At 44.5% G+C, this 15,580-nt stretch overlaps 37 non-coding genes across 37 annotated transcripts; 9 read left to right on the forward strand and 28 right to left on the reverse strand.

Annotated features, from left to right (window-relative positions):
- Nucleotides 1-913: 913 nt before the first annotated feature.
- TRNAA-UGC (transfer RNA alanine (anticodon UGC)) lies at nt 914-985 on the reverse strand. Its single transcript has one exon. It is a non-coding gene; the product is annotated as a tRNA-Ala (tRNA).
- A 157-nt stretch (nt 986-1,142) lies between these two features.
- On the forward strand, nt 1,143-1,215 carry TRNAM-CAU (transfer RNA methionine (anticodon CAU)). Its single transcript has one exon. It is a non-coding gene; the product is annotated as a tRNA-Met (tRNA).
- Nucleotides 1,216-1,414: 199 nt separating this feature from the next.
- TRNAA-CGC (transfer RNA alanine (anticodon CGC)) lies at nt 1,415-1,486 on the reverse strand. The gene has a single exon. It is a non-coding gene; the product is annotated as a tRNA-Ala (tRNA).
- A 129-nt stretch (nt 1,487-1,615) lies between these two features.
- On the reverse strand, nt 1,616-1,701 carry TRNAY-GUA (transfer RNA tyrosine (anticodon GUA)). The gene is given in 2 exon segments: nt 1,616-1,651; nt 1,665-1,701. It is a non-coding gene; the product is annotated as a tRNA-Tyr (tRNA).
- A 767-nt stretch (nt 1,702-2,468) lies between these two features.
- Nucleotides 2,469-2,540, reverse strand: TRNAA-UGC (transfer RNA alanine (anticodon UGC)). The gene has a single exon. It is a non-coding gene; the product is annotated as a tRNA-Ala (tRNA).
- A 157-nt stretch (nt 2,541-2,697) lies between these two features.
- On the forward strand, nt 2,698-2,770 carry TRNAM-CAU (transfer RNA methionine (anticodon CAU)). Its single transcript has one exon. It is a non-coding gene; the product is annotated as a tRNA-Met (tRNA).
- Nucleotides 2,771-2,969: 199 nt separating this feature from the next.
- Nucleotides 2,970-3,041, reverse strand: TRNAA-UGC (transfer RNA alanine (anticodon UGC)). The gene has a single exon. It is a non-coding gene; the product is annotated as a tRNA-Ala (tRNA).
- A 129-nt stretch (nt 3,042-3,170) lies between these two features.
- TRNAY-GUA (transfer RNA tyrosine (anticodon GUA)) lies at nt 3,171-3,256 on the reverse strand. The gene is given in 2 exon segments: nt 3,171-3,206; nt 3,220-3,256. It is a non-coding gene; the product is annotated as a tRNA-Tyr (tRNA).
- A 768-nt stretch (nt 3,257-4,024) lies between these two features.
- TRNAA-UGC (transfer RNA alanine (anticodon UGC)) lies at nt 4,025-4,096 on the reverse strand. Its single transcript has one exon. It is a non-coding gene; the product is annotated as a tRNA-Ala (tRNA).
- Nucleotides 4,097-4,253: 157 nt separating this feature from the next.
- On the forward strand, nt 4,254-4,326 carry TRNAM-CAU (transfer RNA methionine (anticodon CAU)). The gene has a single exon. It is a non-coding gene; the product is annotated as a tRNA-Met (tRNA).
- Nucleotides 4,327-4,525: 199 nt separating this feature from the next.
- TRNAA-UGC (transfer RNA alanine (anticodon UGC)) lies at nt 4,526-4,597 on the reverse strand. Its single transcript has one exon. It is a non-coding gene; the product is annotated as a tRNA-Ala (tRNA).
- A 129-nt stretch (nt 4,598-4,726) lies between these two features.
- TRNAY-GUA (transfer RNA tyrosine (anticodon GUA)) lies at nt 4,727-4,812 on the reverse strand. The gene is given in 2 exon segments: nt 4,727-4,762; nt 4,776-4,812. It is a non-coding gene; the product is annotated as a tRNA-Tyr (tRNA).
- A 768-nt stretch (nt 4,813-5,580) lies between these two features.
- Nucleotides 5,581-5,652, reverse strand: TRNAA-UGC (transfer RNA alanine (anticodon UGC)). The gene has a single exon. It is a non-coding gene; the product is annotated as a tRNA-Ala (tRNA).
- Nucleotides 5,653-5,809: 157 nt separating this feature from the next.
- On the forward strand, nt 5,810-5,882 carry TRNAM-CAU (transfer RNA methionine (anticodon CAU)). The gene has a single exon. It is a non-coding gene; the product is annotated as a tRNA-Met (tRNA).
- A 199-nt stretch (nt 5,883-6,081) lies between these two features.
- On the reverse strand, nt 6,082-6,153 carry TRNAA-CGC (transfer RNA alanine (anticodon CGC)). Its single transcript has one exon. It is a non-coding gene; the product is annotated as a tRNA-Ala (tRNA).
- A 129-nt stretch (nt 6,154-6,282) lies between these two features.
- On the reverse strand, nt 6,283-6,368 carry TRNAY-GUA (transfer RNA tyrosine (anticodon GUA)). Its single transcript is given in 2 exon segments — nt 6,283-6,318; nt 6,332-6,368. It is a non-coding gene; the product is annotated as a tRNA-Tyr (tRNA).
- A 768-nt stretch (nt 6,369-7,136) lies between these two features.
- On the reverse strand, nt 7,137-7,208 carry TRNAA-UGC (transfer RNA alanine (anticodon UGC)). Its single transcript has one exon. It is a non-coding gene; the product is annotated as a tRNA-Ala (tRNA).
- Nucleotides 7,209-7,365: 157 nt separating this feature from the next.
- On the forward strand, nt 7,366-7,438 carry TRNAM-CAU (transfer RNA methionine (anticodon CAU)). Its single transcript has one exon. It is a non-coding gene; the product is annotated as a tRNA-Met (tRNA).
- Nucleotides 7,439-7,637: 199 nt separating this feature from the next.
- On the reverse strand, nt 7,638-7,709 carry TRNAA-UGC (transfer RNA alanine (anticodon UGC)). Its single transcript has one exon. It is a non-coding gene; the product is annotated as a tRNA-Ala (tRNA).
- Nucleotides 7,710-8,692: 983 nt separating this feature from the next.
- TRNAA-UGC (transfer RNA alanine (anticodon UGC)) lies at nt 8,693-8,764 on the reverse strand. The gene has a single exon. It is a non-coding gene; the product is annotated as a tRNA-Ala (tRNA).
- A 157-nt stretch (nt 8,765-8,921) lies between these two features.
- Nucleotides 8,922-8,994, forward strand: TRNAM-CAU (transfer RNA methionine (anticodon CAU)). The gene has a single exon. It is a non-coding gene; the product is annotated as a tRNA-Met (tRNA).
- Nucleotides 8,995-9,193: 199 nt separating this feature from the next.
- On the reverse strand, nt 9,194-9,265 carry TRNAA-CGC (transfer RNA alanine (anticodon CGC)). The gene has a single exon. It is a non-coding gene; the product is annotated as a tRNA-Ala (tRNA).
- Nucleotides 9,266-9,394: 129 nt separating this feature from the next.
- On the reverse strand, nt 9,395-9,480 carry TRNAY-GUA (transfer RNA tyrosine (anticodon GUA)). The gene is given in 2 exon segments: nt 9,395-9,430; nt 9,444-9,480. It is a non-coding gene; the product is annotated as a tRNA-Tyr (tRNA).
- Nucleotides 9,481-10,248: 768 nt separating this feature from the next.
- On the reverse strand, nt 10,249-10,320 carry TRNAA-UGC (transfer RNA alanine (anticodon UGC)). Its single transcript has one exon. It is a non-coding gene; the product is annotated as a tRNA-Ala (tRNA).
- A 157-nt stretch (nt 10,321-10,477) lies between these two features.
- Nucleotides 10,478-10,550, forward strand: TRNAM-CAU (transfer RNA methionine (anticodon CAU)). Its single transcript has one exon. It is a non-coding gene; the product is annotated as a tRNA-Met (tRNA).
- Nucleotides 10,551-10,749: 199 nt separating this feature from the next.
- On the reverse strand, nt 10,750-10,821 carry TRNAA-UGC (transfer RNA alanine (anticodon UGC)). The gene has a single exon. It is a non-coding gene; the product is annotated as a tRNA-Ala (tRNA).
- Nucleotides 10,822-10,950: 129 nt separating this feature from the next.
- On the reverse strand, nt 10,951-11,036 carry TRNAY-GUA (transfer RNA tyrosine (anticodon GUA)). Its single transcript is given in 2 exon segments — nt 10,951-10,986; nt 11,000-11,036. It is a non-coding gene; the product is annotated as a tRNA-Tyr (tRNA).
- Nucleotides 11,037-11,804: 768 nt separating this feature from the next.
- Nucleotides 11,805-11,876, reverse strand: TRNAA-UGC (transfer RNA alanine (anticodon UGC)). The gene has a single exon. It is a non-coding gene; the product is annotated as a tRNA-Ala (tRNA).
- A 429-nt stretch (nt 11,877-12,305) lies between these two features.
- TRNAA-CGC (transfer RNA alanine (anticodon CGC)) lies at nt 12,306-12,377 on the reverse strand. Its single transcript has one exon. It is a non-coding gene; the product is annotated as a tRNA-Ala (tRNA).
- Nucleotides 12,378-12,506: 129 nt separating this feature from the next.
- TRNAY-GUA (transfer RNA tyrosine (anticodon GUA)) lies at nt 12,507-12,592 on the reverse strand. Its single transcript is given in 2 exon segments — nt 12,507-12,542; nt 12,556-12,592. It is a non-coding gene; the product is annotated as a tRNA-Tyr (tRNA).
- Nucleotides 12,593-13,359: 767 nt separating this feature from the next.
- On the reverse strand, nt 13,360-13,431 carry TRNAA-UGC (transfer RNA alanine (anticodon UGC)). The gene has a single exon. It is a non-coding gene; the product is annotated as a tRNA-Ala (tRNA).
- A 157-nt stretch (nt 13,432-13,588) lies between these two features.
- On the forward strand, nt 13,589-13,661 carry TRNAM-CAU (transfer RNA methionine (anticodon CAU)). Its single transcript has one exon. It is a non-coding gene; the product is annotated as a tRNA-Met (tRNA).
- Nucleotides 13,662-13,860: 199 nt separating this feature from the next.
- TRNAA-CGC (transfer RNA alanine (anticodon CGC)) lies at nt 13,861-13,932 on the reverse strand. Its single transcript has one exon. It is a non-coding gene; the product is annotated as a tRNA-Ala (tRNA).
- A 129-nt stretch (nt 13,933-14,061) lies between these two features.
- Nucleotides 14,062-14,147, reverse strand: TRNAY-GUA (transfer RNA tyrosine (anticodon GUA)). Its single transcript is given in 2 exon segments — nt 14,062-14,097; nt 14,111-14,147. It is a non-coding gene; the product is annotated as a tRNA-Tyr (tRNA).
- A 768-nt stretch (nt 14,148-14,915) lies between these two features.
- Nucleotides 14,916-14,987, reverse strand: TRNAA-UGC (transfer RNA alanine (anticodon UGC)). Its single transcript has one exon. It is a non-coding gene; the product is annotated as a tRNA-Ala (tRNA).
- Nucleotides 14,988-15,144: 157 nt separating this feature from the next.
- Nucleotides 15,145-15,217, forward strand: TRNAM-CAU (transfer RNA methionine (anticodon CAU)). The gene has a single exon. It is a non-coding gene; the product is annotated as a tRNA-Met (tRNA).
- A 199-nt stretch (nt 15,218-15,416) lies between these two features.
- TRNAA-UGC (transfer RNA alanine (anticodon UGC)) lies at nt 15,417-15,488 on the reverse strand. The gene has a single exon. It is a non-coding gene; the product is annotated as a tRNA-Ala (tRNA).
- Nucleotides 15,489-15,580: the final 92 nt, after the last annotated feature.

Genomic DNA, 15,580 nt, shown 5'->3' on the forward strand with positions numbered 1-15,580 from the left:
ATAATCAATGGAAGGTATTGTTTGAATAAAAGTGAAATATATGGAAATCGAAGCACAAAATTCTTCGAGCCGGATTTGAACCAGCGACCTAAGGATGTCTGACTTTATGCTACAGTCCTCCGCTCTACCAACTGAGCTATCGAAGGAGTGGCTGAAGTATCTTTCAGCGCTGTAATTATCTCTCGCTCAAGAAAGGTTGTGGGGGTGGGGATCAGGAGCAGATCGATGAAAATCATGAACATTACCTGCAGCTCCCTCTCAAAGTCACCAGTTCTTAGAGCACACTGTAAGGTACGTCTTATCACCCCAAAGGAGGATTTCAGACCAAAGTTCATGTTCTGTCTTGGCTTGGGGATAAGCAGGGGTGCTCCAAATTTCAATTTTACAGAAAGGAAAGGAACTTTGATACAAAGACCTTGGGCAGCATTGGTGGCAAATGGATGGCTGCGCGGAACCATGAAAGAAATGACAGAAAGTTATGGGAGTCATTACTACGCACCCAGCATCAAGAACGTGCATTTTGGATGCATTTTCAAAAGGAAAGAGAACGGAAAAATCTGTAGATTGAAGGTGATTGAGATAAACAAAATATTCAGTTTTTCTAAAAGCTACTGTAAAGAGTCTCTGGTTTAGAAGAAGAACCCTTACCAATGATCAATGAGATGCGACAGATTTCTATCATCAAAGCATTATGGTTGTCAAGATGAATCATCACTTTGATGTCTTCAACAAGTAGGATTCTTTTGATCTATAATCATCAAAAATGAGATAGCCCCATTTCATGGGATTTTTCAAGGCAAACGTCTGACAGATTAAGCGGGGTCCTCATCCCGGTTGGAGGACATATCTCTTCCTTCATCATGATGCCAGCCTAGCTTTCGGCCCAAAATCCAAGGTAAGCATGGCAAAAGTCTGGAGATGCCGGGGATTGAACCCGGGGCCTCATACATGCAAAGCATGCGCTCTACCACTGAGCTACATCCCCACTTCTGCAAGGTTTGACTGTATGATTGGAAACCCTGCATTGAACCGACGGCCACATCACCCCATTCGACTCTGCAGTATACAATGTCAGTCAGGAAAATCCTTCAGCCTTGTACCTGGATGATCTTCATGGTCTTATGTACAGATGCCTATATACAGCCTTCTTAGCGCAGTAGGCAGCGCGTCAGTCTCATAATCTGAAGGTCCTGAGTTCGATCCTCAGAGAGGGCATTTATTTCCTTCTTTTGGAATGCAAAATTCTCCGATTTTCTTGAAATGCGCAAACTATGCCTAGTTCAAAGATTTTTCCAAAGCAAATGTCTGACTATTTAAGTGGGGCTCTCACCCCAACTGCATGACAAACTTCTTCTTTCTGCATGATGGCAGGCTAGCCTTCTGGAAAAAAGCCAAGATAAGGAACAGAGGCTCCTGGAGATGCCGGGGATTGAACCCGGGACCTCATACATGCGAAGCATGCGCTCTACCACTGAGCTACATCCCCACTTTTGCACTCGAGCTGTTTGATGGATGCAAGGAATCCCTGAAACCCAGGGACTGCAAAGTCTCGATCATAATCAATGGAAGGTATTGTTTGAATAAAAGTGAAATATATGGAAATCGAAGCACAAAATCCTTCGAGCCGGATTTGAACCAGCGACCTAAGGATGTCTGACTTTATGCTACAGTCCTCCGCTCTACCAACTGAGCTATCGAAGGAGTGGCTGAAGTATCTTTCAGCGCTGTAATTATCTCTCGCTCAAGAAAGGTTGTGGGGGTGGGGATCAGGAGCAGATCGATGAAAATCATGAACATTACCTGCAGCTCCCTCTCAAAGTCACCAGTTCTTAGAGCACACTGTAAGGTACGTCTTATCACCCCAAAGGAGGATTTCAGACCAAAGTTCATGTTCTGTCTTGGCTTGGGGATAAGCAGGGGTGCTCCAAATTTCAATTTTACAGAAAGGAAAGGAACTTTGATACAAAGACCTTGGGCAGCATTGGTGGCAAATGGATGGCTGCGCGGAACCATGAAAGAAATGACAGAAAGTTATGGGAGTCATTACTACGCACCCAGCATCAAGAACGTGCATTTTGGATGCATTTTCAAAAGGAAAGAGAACGGAAAAATCTGTAGATTGAAGGTGATTGAGATAAACAAAATATTCCGTTTTTCTAAAAGCTACTGTAAAGAGTCTCTGGTTTAGAAGAAGAACCCTTACCAATGATCAATGAGATGCGACAGATTTCTATCATCAAAGCATTATGGTTGTCAAGATGAATCATCACTTTGATGTCTTCAACAAGTAGGATTCTTTTGATCTATAATCATCAAAAATGAGATAGCCCCATTTCATGGGATTTTTCAAGGCAAACGTCTGACAGATTAAGCGGGGTCCTCATCCCGGTTGGAGGACATATCTCTTCCTTCATCATGATGCCAGCCTAGCTTTCGGCCCAAAATCCAAGGTAAGCATGGCAAAAGTCTGGAGATGCCGGGGATTGAACCCGGGGCCTCATACATGCAAAGCATGCGCTCTACCACTGAGCTACATCCCCACTTCTGCAAGGTTTGACTGTATGATTGGAAACCCTGCATTGAACCGACGGCCACATCACCCCATTCGACTCTGCAGTATACAATGTCAGTCAGGAAAATCCTTCAGCCTTGTACCTGGATGATCTTCATGGTCTTATGTACAGATGCCTATATACAGCCTTCTTAGCGCAGTAGGCAGCGCGTCAGTCTCATAATCTGAAGGTCCTGAGTTCGATCCTCAGAGAGGGCATTTATTTCCTTCTTTTGGAATGCAAAATTCTCCGATTTTCTTGAAATGCGCAAACTATGCCTAGTTCAAAGATTTTTCCAAAGCAAATGTCTGACTATTTAAGTGGGGCTCTCACCCCAACTGCATGACAAACTTCTTCTTTCTGCATGATGGCAGGCTAGCCTTCTGGAAAAAAGCCAAGATAAGGAACAGGGGCTCCTGGAGATGCCGGGGATTGAACCCGGGACCTCATACATGCAAAGCATGCGCTCTACCACTGAGCTACATCCCCACTTTTGCACTCGAGCTGTTTGATGGATGCAAGGAATCCCTGAAACCCAGGGACTGCAAAGTCTCGATCATAATCAATGGAAGGTATTGTTTGAATAAAAGTGAAAGATATGGAAATCGAAGCAAAAAATCCTTCGAGCCGGATTTGAACCAGCGACCTAAGGATGTCTGACTTTATGCTACAGTCCTCCGCTCTACCAACTGAGCTATCGAAGGAGTGGCTGAAGTATCTTTCAGCGCTGTAATTATCTCTCGCTCAAGAAAGGTTGTGGGGGTGGGGATCAGGAGCAGATCGATGAAAATCATGAACATTACCTGCAGCTCCCTCTCAAAGTCACCAGTTCTTAGAGCACACTGTAAGGTACGTCTTATCACCCCAAAGGAGGATTTCAGACCAAAGTTCATGTTCTGTCTTGGCTTGGGGATAAGCAGGGGTGCTCCAAATTTCAATTTTACAGAAAGGAAAGGAACTTTGATACAAAGACCTTGGGCAGCATTGGTGGCAAATGGATGGCTGCGCGGAACCATGAAAGAAATGACAGAAAGTTATGGGAGTCATTACTACGCACCCAGCATCAAGAACGTGCATTTTGGATGCATTTTCAAAAGGAAAGAGAACGGAAAAATCTGTAGATTGAAGGTGATTGAGATAAACAAAATATTCCGTTTTTCTAAAAGCTACTGTAAAGAGTCTCTGGTTTAGAAGAAGAACCCTTACCAATGATCAAGAGAGATGCGACAGATTTCTATCATCAAAGCATTATGGTTGTCAAGATGAATCATCACTTTGATGTCTTCAACAAGTAGGATTCTTTTGATCTATAATCATCAAAAATGAGATAGCCCCATTTCATGGGATTTTTCAAGGCAAACGTCTGACAGATTAAGCGGGGTCCTCATCCCGGTTGGAGGACATATCTCTTCCTTCATCATGATGCCAGCCTAGCTTTCGGCCCAAAATCCAAGGTAAGCATGGCAAAAGTCTGGAGATGCCGGGGATTGAACCCGGGGCCTCATACATGCAAAGCATGCGCTCTACCACTGAGCTACATCCCCACTTCTGCAAGGTTTGACTGTATGATTGGAAACCCTGCATTGAACCGACGGCCACATCACCCCATTCGACTCTGCAGTATACAATGTCAGTCAGGAAAATCCTTCAGCCTTGTACCTGGATGATCTTCATGGTCTTATGTACAGATGCCTATATACAGCCTTCTTAGCGCAGTAGGCAGCGCGTCAGTCTCATAATCTGAAGGTCCTGAGTTCGATCCTCAGAGAGGGCATTTATTTCCTTCTTTTGGAATGCAAAATTCTCCGATTTTCTTGAAATGCGCAAACTATGCCTAGTTCAAAGATTTTTCCAAAGCAAATGTCTGACTATTTAAGTGGGGCTCTCACCCCAACTGCATGACAAACTTCTTCTTTCTGCATGATGGCAGGCTAGCCTTCTGGAAAAAAGCCAAGATAAGGAACAGAGGCTCCTGGAGATGCCGGGGATTGAACCCGGGACCTCATACATGCAAAGCATGCGCTCTACCACTGAGCTACATCCCCACTTTTGCACTCGAGCTGTTTGATGGATGCAAGGAATCCCTGAAACCCAGGGACTGCAAAGTCTCGATCATAATCAATGGAAGGTATTGTTTGAATAAAAGTGAAAGATATGGAAATCGAAGCAAAAAATCCTTCGAGCCGGATTTGAACCAGCGACCTAAGGATGTCTGACTTTATGCTACAGTCCTCCGCTCTACCAACTGAGCTATCGAAGGAGTGGCTGAAGTATCTTTCAGCGCTGTAATTATCTCTCGCTCAAGAAAGGTTGTGGGGGTGGGGATCAGGAGCAGATCGATGAAAATCATGAACATTACCTGCAGCTCCCTCTCAAAGTCACCAGTTCTTAGAGCACACTGTAAGGTACGTCTTATCACCCCAAAGGAGGATTTCAGACCAAAGTTCATGTTCTGTCTTGGCTTGGGGATAAGCAGGGGTGCTCCAAATTTCAATTTTACAGAAAGGAAAGGAACTTTGATACAAAGACCTTGGGCAGCATTGGTGGCAAATGGATGGCTGCGCGGAACCATGAAAGAAATGACAGAAAGTTATGGGAGTCATTACTACGCACCCAGCATCAAGAACGTGCATTTTGGATGCATTTTCAAAAGGAAAGAGAACGGAAAAATCTGTAGATTGAAGGTGATTGAGATAAACAAAATATTCCGTTTTTCTAAAAGCTACTGTAAAGAGTCTCTGGTTTAGAAGAAGAACCCTTACCAATGATCAAGAGAGATGCGACAGATTTCTATCATCAAAGCATTATGGTTGTCAAGATGAATCATCACTTTGATGTCTTCAACAAGTAGGATTCTTTTGATCTATAATCATCAAAAATGAGATAGCCCCATTTCATGGGATTTTTCAAGGCAAACGTCTGACAGATTAAGCGGGGTCCTCATCCCGGTTGGAGGACATATCTCTTCCTTCATCATGATGCCAGCCTAGCTTTCGGCCCAAAATCCAAGGTAAGCATGGCAAAAGTCTGGAGATGCCGGGGATTGAACCCGGGGCCTCATACATGCAAAGCATGCGCTCTACCACTGAGCTACATCCCCACTTCTGCAAGGTTTGACTGTATGATTGGAAACCCTGCATTGAACCGACGGCCACATCACCCCATTCGACTCTGCAGTATACAATGTCAGTCAGGAAAATCCTTCAGCCTTGTACCTGGATGATCTTCATGGTCTTATGTACAGATGCCTATATACAGCCTTCTTAGCGCAGTAGGCAGCGCGTCAGTCTCATAATCTGAAGGTCCTGAGTTCGATCCTCAGAGAGGGCATTTATTTCCTTCTTTTGGAATGCAAAATTCTCCGATTTTCTTGAAATGCGCAAACTATGCCTAGTTCAAAGATTTTTCCAAAGCAAATGTCTGACTATTTAAGTGGGGCTCTCACCCCAACTGCATGACAAACTTCTTCTTTCTGCATGATGGCAGGCTAGCCTTCTGGAAAAAAGCCAAGATAAGGAACAGAGGCTCCTGGAGATGCCGGGGATTGAACCCGGGACCTCATACATGCGAAGCATGCGCTCTACCACTGAGCTACATCCCCACTTTTGCACTCGAGCTGTTTGATGGATGCAAGGAATCCCTGAAACCCAGGGACTGCAAAGTCTCGATCATAATCAATGGAAGGTATTGTTTGAATAAAAGTGAAATATATGGAAATCGAAGCACAAAATCCTTCGAGCCGGATTTGAACCAGCGACCTAAGGATGTCTGACTTTATGCTACAGTCCTCCGCTCTACCAACTGAGCTATCGAAGGAGTGGCTGAAGTATCTTTCAGCGCTGTAATTATCTCTCGCTCAAGAAAGGTTGTGGGGGTGGGGATCAGGAGCAGATCGATGAAAATCATGAACATTACCTGCAGCTCCCTCTCAAAGTCACCAGTTCTTAGAGCACACTGTAAGGTACGTCTTATCACCCCAAAGGAGGATTTCAGACCAAAGTTCATGTTCTGTCTTGGCTTGGGGATAAGCAGGGGTGCTCCAAATTTCAATTTTACAGAAAGGAAAGGAACTTTGATACAAAGACCTTGGGCAGCATTGGTGGCAAATGGATGGCTGCGCGGAACCATGAAAGAAATGACAGAAAGTTATGGGAGTCATTACTACGCACCCAGCATCAAGAACGTGCATTTTGGATGCATTTTCAAAAGGAAAGAGAACGGAAAAATCTGTAGATTGAAGGTGATTGAGATAAACAAAATATTCCGTTTTTCTAAAAGCTACTGTAAAGAGTCTCTGGTTTAGAAGAAGAACCCTTACCAATGATCAAGAGAGATGCGACAGATTTCTATCATCAAAGCATTATGGTTGTCAAGATGAATCATCACTTTGATGTCTTCAACAAGTAGGATTCTTTTGATCTATAATCATCAAAAATGAGATAGCCCCATTTCATGGGATTTTTCAAGGCAAACGTCTGACAGATTAAGCGGGGTCCTCATCCCGGTTGGAGGACATATCTCTTCCTTCATCATGATGCCAGCCTAGCTTTCGGCCCAAAATCCAAGGTAAGCATGGCAAAAGTCTGGAGATGCCGGGGATTGAACCCGGGGCCTCATACATGCAAAGCATGCGCTCTACCACTGAGCTACATCCCCACTTCTGCAAGGTTTGACTGTATGATTGGAAACCCTGCATTGAACCGACGGCCACATCACCCCATTCGACTCTGCAGTATACAATGTCAGTCAGGAAAATCCTTCAGCCTTGTACCTGGATGATCTTCATGGTCTTATGTACAGATGCCTATATACAGCCTTCTTAGCGCAGTAGGCAGCGCGTCAGTCTCATAATCTGAAGGTCCTGAGTTCGATCCTCAGAGAGGGCATTTATTTCCTTCTTTTGGAATGCAAAATTCTCCGATTTTCTTGAAATGCGCAAACTATGCCTAGTTCAAAGATTTTTCCAAAGCAAATGTCTGACTATTTAAGTGGGGCTCTCACCCCAACTGCATGACAAACTTCTTCTTTCTGCATGATGGCAGGCTAGCCTTCTGGAAAAAAGCCAAGATAAGGAACAGAGGCTCCTGGAGATGCCGGGGATTGAACCCGGGACCTCATACATGCAAAGCATGCGCTCTACCACTGAGCTACATCCCCACTTTTGCACTCGAGCTGTTTGATGGATGCAAGGAATCCCTGAAACCCAGGGACTGCAAAGTCTCGATCATAATCAATGGAAGGTATTGTTTGAATAAAAGTGAAAGATATGGAAATCGAAGCAAAAAATCCTTCGAGCCGGATTTGAACCAGCGACCTAAGGATGTCTGACTTTATGCTACAGTCCTCCGCTCTACCAAGTGAGCTATCGAAGGAGTGGCTGAAGTATCTTTCAGCGCTGTAATTATCTCTCGCTCAAGAAAGGTTGTGGGGGTGGGGATCAGGAGCAGATCGATGAAAATCATGAACATTACCTGCAGCTCCCTCTCAAAGTCACCAGTTCTTAGAGCACACTGTAAGGTACGTCTTATCACCCCAAAGGAGGATTTCAGACCAAAGTTCATGTTCTGTCTTGGCTTGGGGATAAGCAGGGGTGCTCCAAATTTCAATTTTACAGAAAGGAAAGGAACTTTGATACAAAGACCTTGGGCAGCATTGGTGGCAAATGGATGGCTGCGCGGAACCATGAAAGAAATGACAGAAAGTTATGGGAGTCATTACTACGCACCCAGCATCAAGAACGTGCATTTTGGATGCATTTTCAAAAGGAAAGAGAACGGAAAAATCTGTAGATTGAAGGTGATTGAGATAAACAAAATATTCCGTTTTTCTAAAAGCTACTGTAAAGAGTCTCTGGTTTAGAAGAAGAACCCTTACCAATGATCAAGAGAGATGCGACAGATTTCTATCATCAAAGCATTATGGTTGTCAAGATGAATCATCACTTTGATGTCTTCAACAAGTAGGATTCTTTTGATCTATAATCATCAAAAATGAGATAGCCCCATTTCATGGGATTTTTCAAGGCAAACGTCTGACAGATTAAGCGGGGTCCTCATCCCGGTTGGAGGACATATCTCTTCCTTCATCATGATGCCAGCCTAGCTTTCGGCCCAAAATCCAAGGTAAGCATGGCAAAAGTCTGGAGATGCCGGGGATTGAACCCGGGGCCTCATACATGCAAAGCATGCGCTCTACCACTGAGCTACATCCCCACTTCTGCAAGGTTTGACTGTATGATTGGAAACCCTGCATTGAACCGACGGCCACATCACCCCATTCGACTCTGCAGTATACAATGTCAGTCAGGAAAATCCTTCAGCCTTGTACCTGGATGATCTTCATGGTCTTATGTACAGATGCCTATATACAGCCTTCTTAGCGCAGTAGGCAGCGCGTCAGTCTCATAATCTGAAGGTCCTGAGTTCGATCCTCAGAGAGGGCATTTATTTCCTTCTTTTGGAATGCAAAATTCTCCGATTTTCTTGAAATGCGCAAACTATGCCTAGTTCAAAGATTTTTCCAAAGCAAATGTCTGACTATTTAAGTGGGGCTCTCACCCCAACTGCATGACAAACTTCTTCTTTCTGCATGATGGCAGGCTAGCCTTCTGGAAAAAAGCCAAGATAAGGAACAGAGGCTCCTGGAGATGCCGGGGATTGAACCCGGGACCTCATACATGCGAAGCATGCGCTCTACCACTGAGCTACATCCCCACTTTTGCACTCGAGCTGTTTGATGGATGCAAGGAATCCCTGAAACCCAGGGACTGCAAAGTCTCGATCATAATCAATGGAAGGTATTGTTTGAATAAAAGTGAAATATATGGAAATCGAAGCACAAAATCCTTCGAGCCGGATTTGAACCAGCGACCTAAGGATGTCTGACTTTATGCTACAGTCCTCCGCTCTACCAACTGAGCTATCGAAGGAGTGGCTGAAGTATCTTTCAGCGCTGTAATTATCTCTCGCTCAAGAAAGGTTGTGGGGGTGGGGATCAGGAGCAGATCGATGAAAATCATGAACATTACCTGCAGCTCCCTCTCAAAGTCACCAGTTCTTAGAGCACACTGTAAGGTACGTCTTATCACCCCAAAGGAGGATTTCAGACCAAAGTTCATGTTCTGTCTTGGCTTGGGGATAAGCAGGGGTGCTCCAAATTTCAATTTTACAGAAAGGAAAGGAACTTTGATACAAAGACCTTGGGCAGCATTGGTGGCAAATGGATGGCTGCGCGGAACCATGAAAGAAATGACAGAAAGTTATGGGAGTCATTACTACGCACCCAGCATCAAGAACGTGCATTTTGGATGCATTTTCAAAAGGAAAGAGAACGGAAAAATCTGTAGATTGAAGGTGATTGAGATAAACAAAATATTCCGTTTTTCTAAAAGCTACTGTAAAGAGTCTCTGGTTTAGAAGAAGAACCCTTACCAATGATCAAGAGAGATGCGACAGATTTCTATCATCAAAGCATTATGGTTGTCAAGATGAATCATCACTTTGATGTCTTCAACAAGTAGGATTCTTTTGATCTATAATCATCAAAAATGAGATAGCCCCATTTCATGGGATTTTTCAAGGCAAACGTCTGACAGATTAAGCGGGGTCCTCATCCCGGTTGGAGGACATATCTCTTCCTTCATCATGATGCCAGCCTAGCTTTCGGCCCAAAATCCAAGGTAAGCATGGCAAAAGTCTGGAGATGCCGGGGATTGAACCCGGGGCCTCATACATGCAAAGCATGCGCTCTACCACTGAGCTACATCCCCACTTCTGCAAGGTTTGACTGTATGATTGGAAACCCTGCATTGAACCGACGGCCACATCACCCCATTCGACTCTGCAGTATACAATGTCAGTCAGGAAAATCCTTCAGCCTTGTACCTGGATGATCTTCATGGTCTTATGTACAGATGCCTATATACAGCCTTCTTAGCGCAGTAGGCAGCGCGTCAGTCTCATAATCTGAAGGTCCTGAGTTCGATCCTCAGAGAGGGCATTTATTTCCTTCTTTTGGAATGCAAAATTCTCCGATTTTCTTGAAATGCGCAAACTATGCCTAGTTCAAAGATTTTTCCAAAGCAAATGTCTGACTATTTAAGTGGGGCTCTCACCCCAACTGCATGACAAACTTCTTCTTTCTGCATGATGGCAGGCTAGCCTTCTGGAAAAAAGCCAAGATAAGGAACAGAGGCTCCTGGAGATGCCGGGGATTGAACCCGGGACCTCATACATGCAAAGCATGCGCTCTACCACTGAGCTACATCCCCACTTTTGCACTCGAGCTGTTTGATGGATGCAAGGAATCCCTGAAACCCAGGGACTGCAAAGTCTCGATCATAATCAATGGAAGGTATTGTTTGAATAAAAGTGAAAGATATGGAAATCGAAGCAAAAAATCCTTCGAGCCGGATTTGAACCAGCGACCTAAGGATGTCTGACTTTATGCTACAGTCCTCCGCTCTACCAACTGAGCTATCGAAGGAGTGGCTGAAGTATCTTTCAGCGCTGTAATTATCTCTCGCTCAAGAAAGGTTGTGGGGGTGGGGATCAGGAGCAGATCGATGAAAATCATGAACATTACCTGCAGCTCCCTCTCAAAGTCACCAGTTCTTAGAGCACACTGTAAGGTACGTCTTATCACCCCAAAGGAGGATTTCAGACCAAAGTTCATGTTCTGTCTTGGCTTGGGGATAAGCAGGGGTGCTCCAAATTTCAATTTTACAGAAAGGAAAGGAACTTTGATACAAAGACCTTGGGCAGCATTGGTGGCAAATGGATGGCTGCGCGGAACCATGAAAGAAATGACAGAAAGTTATGGGAGTCATTACTACGCACCCAGCATCAAGAACGTGCATTTTGGATGCATTTTCAAAAGGAAAGAGAACGGAAAAATCTGTAGATTGAAGGTGATTGAGATAAACAAAATATTCCGTTTTTCTAAAAGCTACTGTAAAGAGTCTCTGGTTTAGAAGAAGAACCCTTACCAATGATCAAGAGAGATGCGACAGATTTCTATCATCAAAGCATTATGGTTGTCAAGATGAATCATCACTTTGATGTCTTCAACAAGTAGGATTCTTTTGATCTATAATCATCAAAAATGAGATAGCCCCATTTCATGGGATTTTTCAAGGCAAACGTCTGACAGATTAAGCGGGGTCCTCATCCCGGTTGGAGGACATATCTCTTCCTTCATCATGATGCCAGCCTAGCTTTCGGCCCAAAATCCAAGGTAAGCATGGCAAAAGTCTGGAGATGCCGGGGATTGAACCCGGGGCCTCATACATGCAAAGCATGCGCTCTACCACTGAGCTACATCCCCACTTCTGCAAGGTTTGACTGTATGATTGGAAACCCTGCATTGAACCGACGGCCACATCACCCCATTCGACTCTGCAGTATACAATGTCAGTCAGGAAAATCCTTCAGCCTTGTACCTGGATGATCTTCATGGTCTTATGTACAGATGCCTATATACAGCCTTCTTAGCGCGGTAGGCAGCACGTCAGTCTCATAATCTGAAGGTCCTGAGTTCGATCCTCAGAGAGGGCATTTATTTCCTTCTTTTGGAATGCAAAATTCTCCGATTTTCTTGAAATGCGCAAACTATGCCTAGTTCAAAGATTTTTCCAAAGCAAATGTCTGACTATTTAAGTGGGGCTCTCACCCCAACTGCATGACAAACTTCTTCTTTCTGCATGATGGCAGGCTAGCCTTCTGGAAAAAAGCCAAGATAAGGAACAGAGGCTCCTGGAGATGCCGGGGATTGAACCCGGGACCTCATACATGCGAAGCATGCGCTCTACCACTGAGCTACATCCCCACTTTTGCACTCGAGCTGTTTGATGGATGCAAGGAATCCCTGAAACCCAGGGACTGCAAAGTCTCGATCATAATCAATGGAAGGTATTGTTTGAATAAAAGTGAAATATATGGAAATCGAAGCACAAAATCCTTCGAGCCGGATTTGAACCAGCGACCTAAGGATGTCTGACTTTATGCTACAGTCCTCCGCTCTACCAACTGAGCTATCGAAGGAGTGGCTGAAGTATCTTTCAGCGCTGTAATTATCTCTCGCTCAAGAAAGGTTGTGGGGGTGGGGATCAGGAGCAGATCGATGAAAATCATGAACATTACCTGCAGCTCCCTCTCAAAGTCACCAGTTCTTAGAGCACACTGTAAGGTACGTCTTATCACCCCAAAGGAGGATTTCAGACCAAAGTTCATGTTCTGTCTTGGCTTGGGGATAAGCAGGGGTGCTCCAAATTTCAATTTTACAGAAAGGAAAGGAACTTTGATACAAAGACCTTGGGCAGCATTGGTGGCAAATGGATGGCTGCGCGGAACCATGAAAGAAATGACAGAAAGTTATGGGAGTCATTACTACGCACCCAGCATCAAGAACGTGCATTTTGGATGCATTTTCAAAAGGAAAGAGAACGGAAAAATCTGTAGATTGAAGGTGATTGAGATAAACAAAATATTCCGTTTTTCTAAAAGCTACTGTAAAGAGTCTCTGGTTTAGAAGAAGAACCCTTACCAATGATCAATGAGATGCGACAGATTTCTATCATCAAAGCATTATGGTTGTCAAGATGAATCATCACTTTGATGTCTTCAACAAGTAGGATTCTTTTGATCTATAATCATCAAAAATGAGATAGCCCCATTTCATGGGATTTTTCAAGGCAAACGTCTGACAGATTAAGCGGGGTCCTCATCCCGGTTGGAGGACATATCTCTTCCTTCATCATGATGCCAGCCTAGCTTTCGGCCCAAAATCCAAGGTAAGCATGGCAAAAGTCTGGAGATGCCGGGGATTGAACCCGGGGCCTCATACATGCAAAGCATGCGCTCTACCACTGAGCTACATCCCCACTTCTGCAAGGTTTGACTGTATGATTGGAAACCCTGCATTGAACCGACGGCCACATCACCCCATTCGACTCTGCAGTATACAATGTCAGTCAGGAAAATCCTTCAGCCTTGTACCTGGATGATCTTCATGGTCTTATGTACAGATGCCTATATACAGCCTTCTTAGCGCAGTAGGCAGCGCGTCAGTCTCATAATCTGAAGGTCCTGAGTTCGATCCTCAGAGAGGGCATTTATTTCCTTCTTTTGGAATGCAAAATTCTCCGATTTTCTTGAAATGCGCAAACTATGCCTAGTTCAAAGATTTTTCCAAAGCAAATGTCTGACTATTTAAGTGGGGCTCTCACCCCAACTGCATGACAAACTTCTTCTTTCTGCATGATGGCAGGCTAGCCTTCTGGAAAAAAGCCAAGATAAGGAACAGAGGCTCCTGGAGATGCCGGGGATTGAACCCGGGACCTCATACATGCGAAGCATGCGCTCTACCACTGAGCTACATCCCCACTTTTGCACTCGAGCTGTTTGATGGATGCAAGGAATCCCTGAAACCCAGGGACTGCAAAGTCTCGATCATAATCAATGGAAGGTATTGTTTGAATAAAAGTGAAATATATGGAAATCGAAGCACAAAATCCTTCGAGCCGGATTTGAACCAGCGACCTAAGGATGTCTGACTTTATGCTACAGTCCTCCGCTCTACCAACTGAGCTATCGAAGGAGTGGCTGAAGTATCTTTCAGCGCTGTAATTATCTCTCGCTCAAGAAAGGTTGTGGGGGTGGGGATCAGGAGCAGATCGATGAAAATCATGAACATTACCTGCAGCTCCCTCTCAAAGTCACCAGTTCTTAGAGCACACTGTAAGGTACGTCTTATCACCCCAAAGGAGGATTTTAGACCAAAGTTCATGTTCTGTCTTGGCTTGGGGATAAGCAGGGGTGCTCCAAATTTCAATTTTACAGAAAGGAAAGGAACTTTGATACAAAGACCTTGGGCAGCATTGGTGGCAAATGGATGGCTGCGCGGAACCATGAAAGAAATGACAGAAAGTTATGGGAGTCATTACTACGCACCCAGCATCAAGAACGTGCATTTTGGATGCATTTTCAAAAGGAAAGAGAACGGAAAAATCTGTAGATTGAAGGTGATTGAGATAAACAAAATATTCCGTTTTTCTAAAAGCTACTGTAAAGAGTCTCTGGTTTAGAAGAAGAACCCTTACCAATGATCAAGAGAGATGCGACAGATTTCTATCATCAAAGCATTATGGTTGTCAAGATGAATCATCACTTTGATGTCTTCAACAAGTAGGATTCTTTTGATCTATAATCATCAAAAATGAGATAGCCCCATTTCATGGGATTTTTCAAGGCAAACGTCTGACAGATTAAGCGGGGTCCTCATCCCGGTTGGAGGACATATCTCTTCCTTCATCATGATGCCAGCCTAGCTTTCGGCCCAAAATCCAAGGTAAGCATGGCAAAAGTCTGGAGATGCCGGGGATTGAACCCGGGGCCTCATACATGCAAAGCATGCGCTCTACCACTGAGCTACATCCCCACTTCTGCAAGGTTTGACTGTATGATTGGAAACCCTGCATTGAACCGACGGCCACATCACCCCATTCGACTCTGCAGTATACAATGTCAGTCAGGAAAATCCTTCAGCCTTGTACCTGGATGATCTTCATGGTCTTATGTACAGATGCCTATATACAGCCTTCTTAGCGCAGTAGGCAGCGCGTCAGTCTCATAATCTGAAGGTCCTGAGTTCGATCCTCAGAGAGGGCATTTATTTCCTTCTTTTGGAATGCAAAATTCTCCGATTTTCTTGAAATGCGCAAACTATGCCTAGTTCAAAGATTTTTCCAAAGCAAATGTCTGACTATTTAAGTGGGGCTCTCACCCCAACTGCATGACAAACTTCTTCTTTCTGCATGATGGCAGGCTAGCCTTCTGGAAAAAAGCCAAGATAAGGAACAGAGGCTCCTGGAGATGCCGGGGATTGAACCCGGGACCTCATACATGCAAAGCATGCGCTCTACCACTGAGCTACATCCCCACTTTTGCACTCGAGCTGTTTGATGGATGCAAGGAATCCCTGAAACCCAGGGACTGCAAAGTCTCGATCATAATCAATGGAAGGTATTGTTT

This window comes from Triturus cristatus, chromosome 4_1, assembly GCF_964204655.1.
Source record: "Triturus cristatus chromosome 4_1, aTriCri1.1, whole genome shotgun sequence".
Lineage (NCBI taxonomy): Eukaryota > Metazoa > Chordata > Amphibia > Caudata > Salamandridae > Triturus > Triturus cristatus.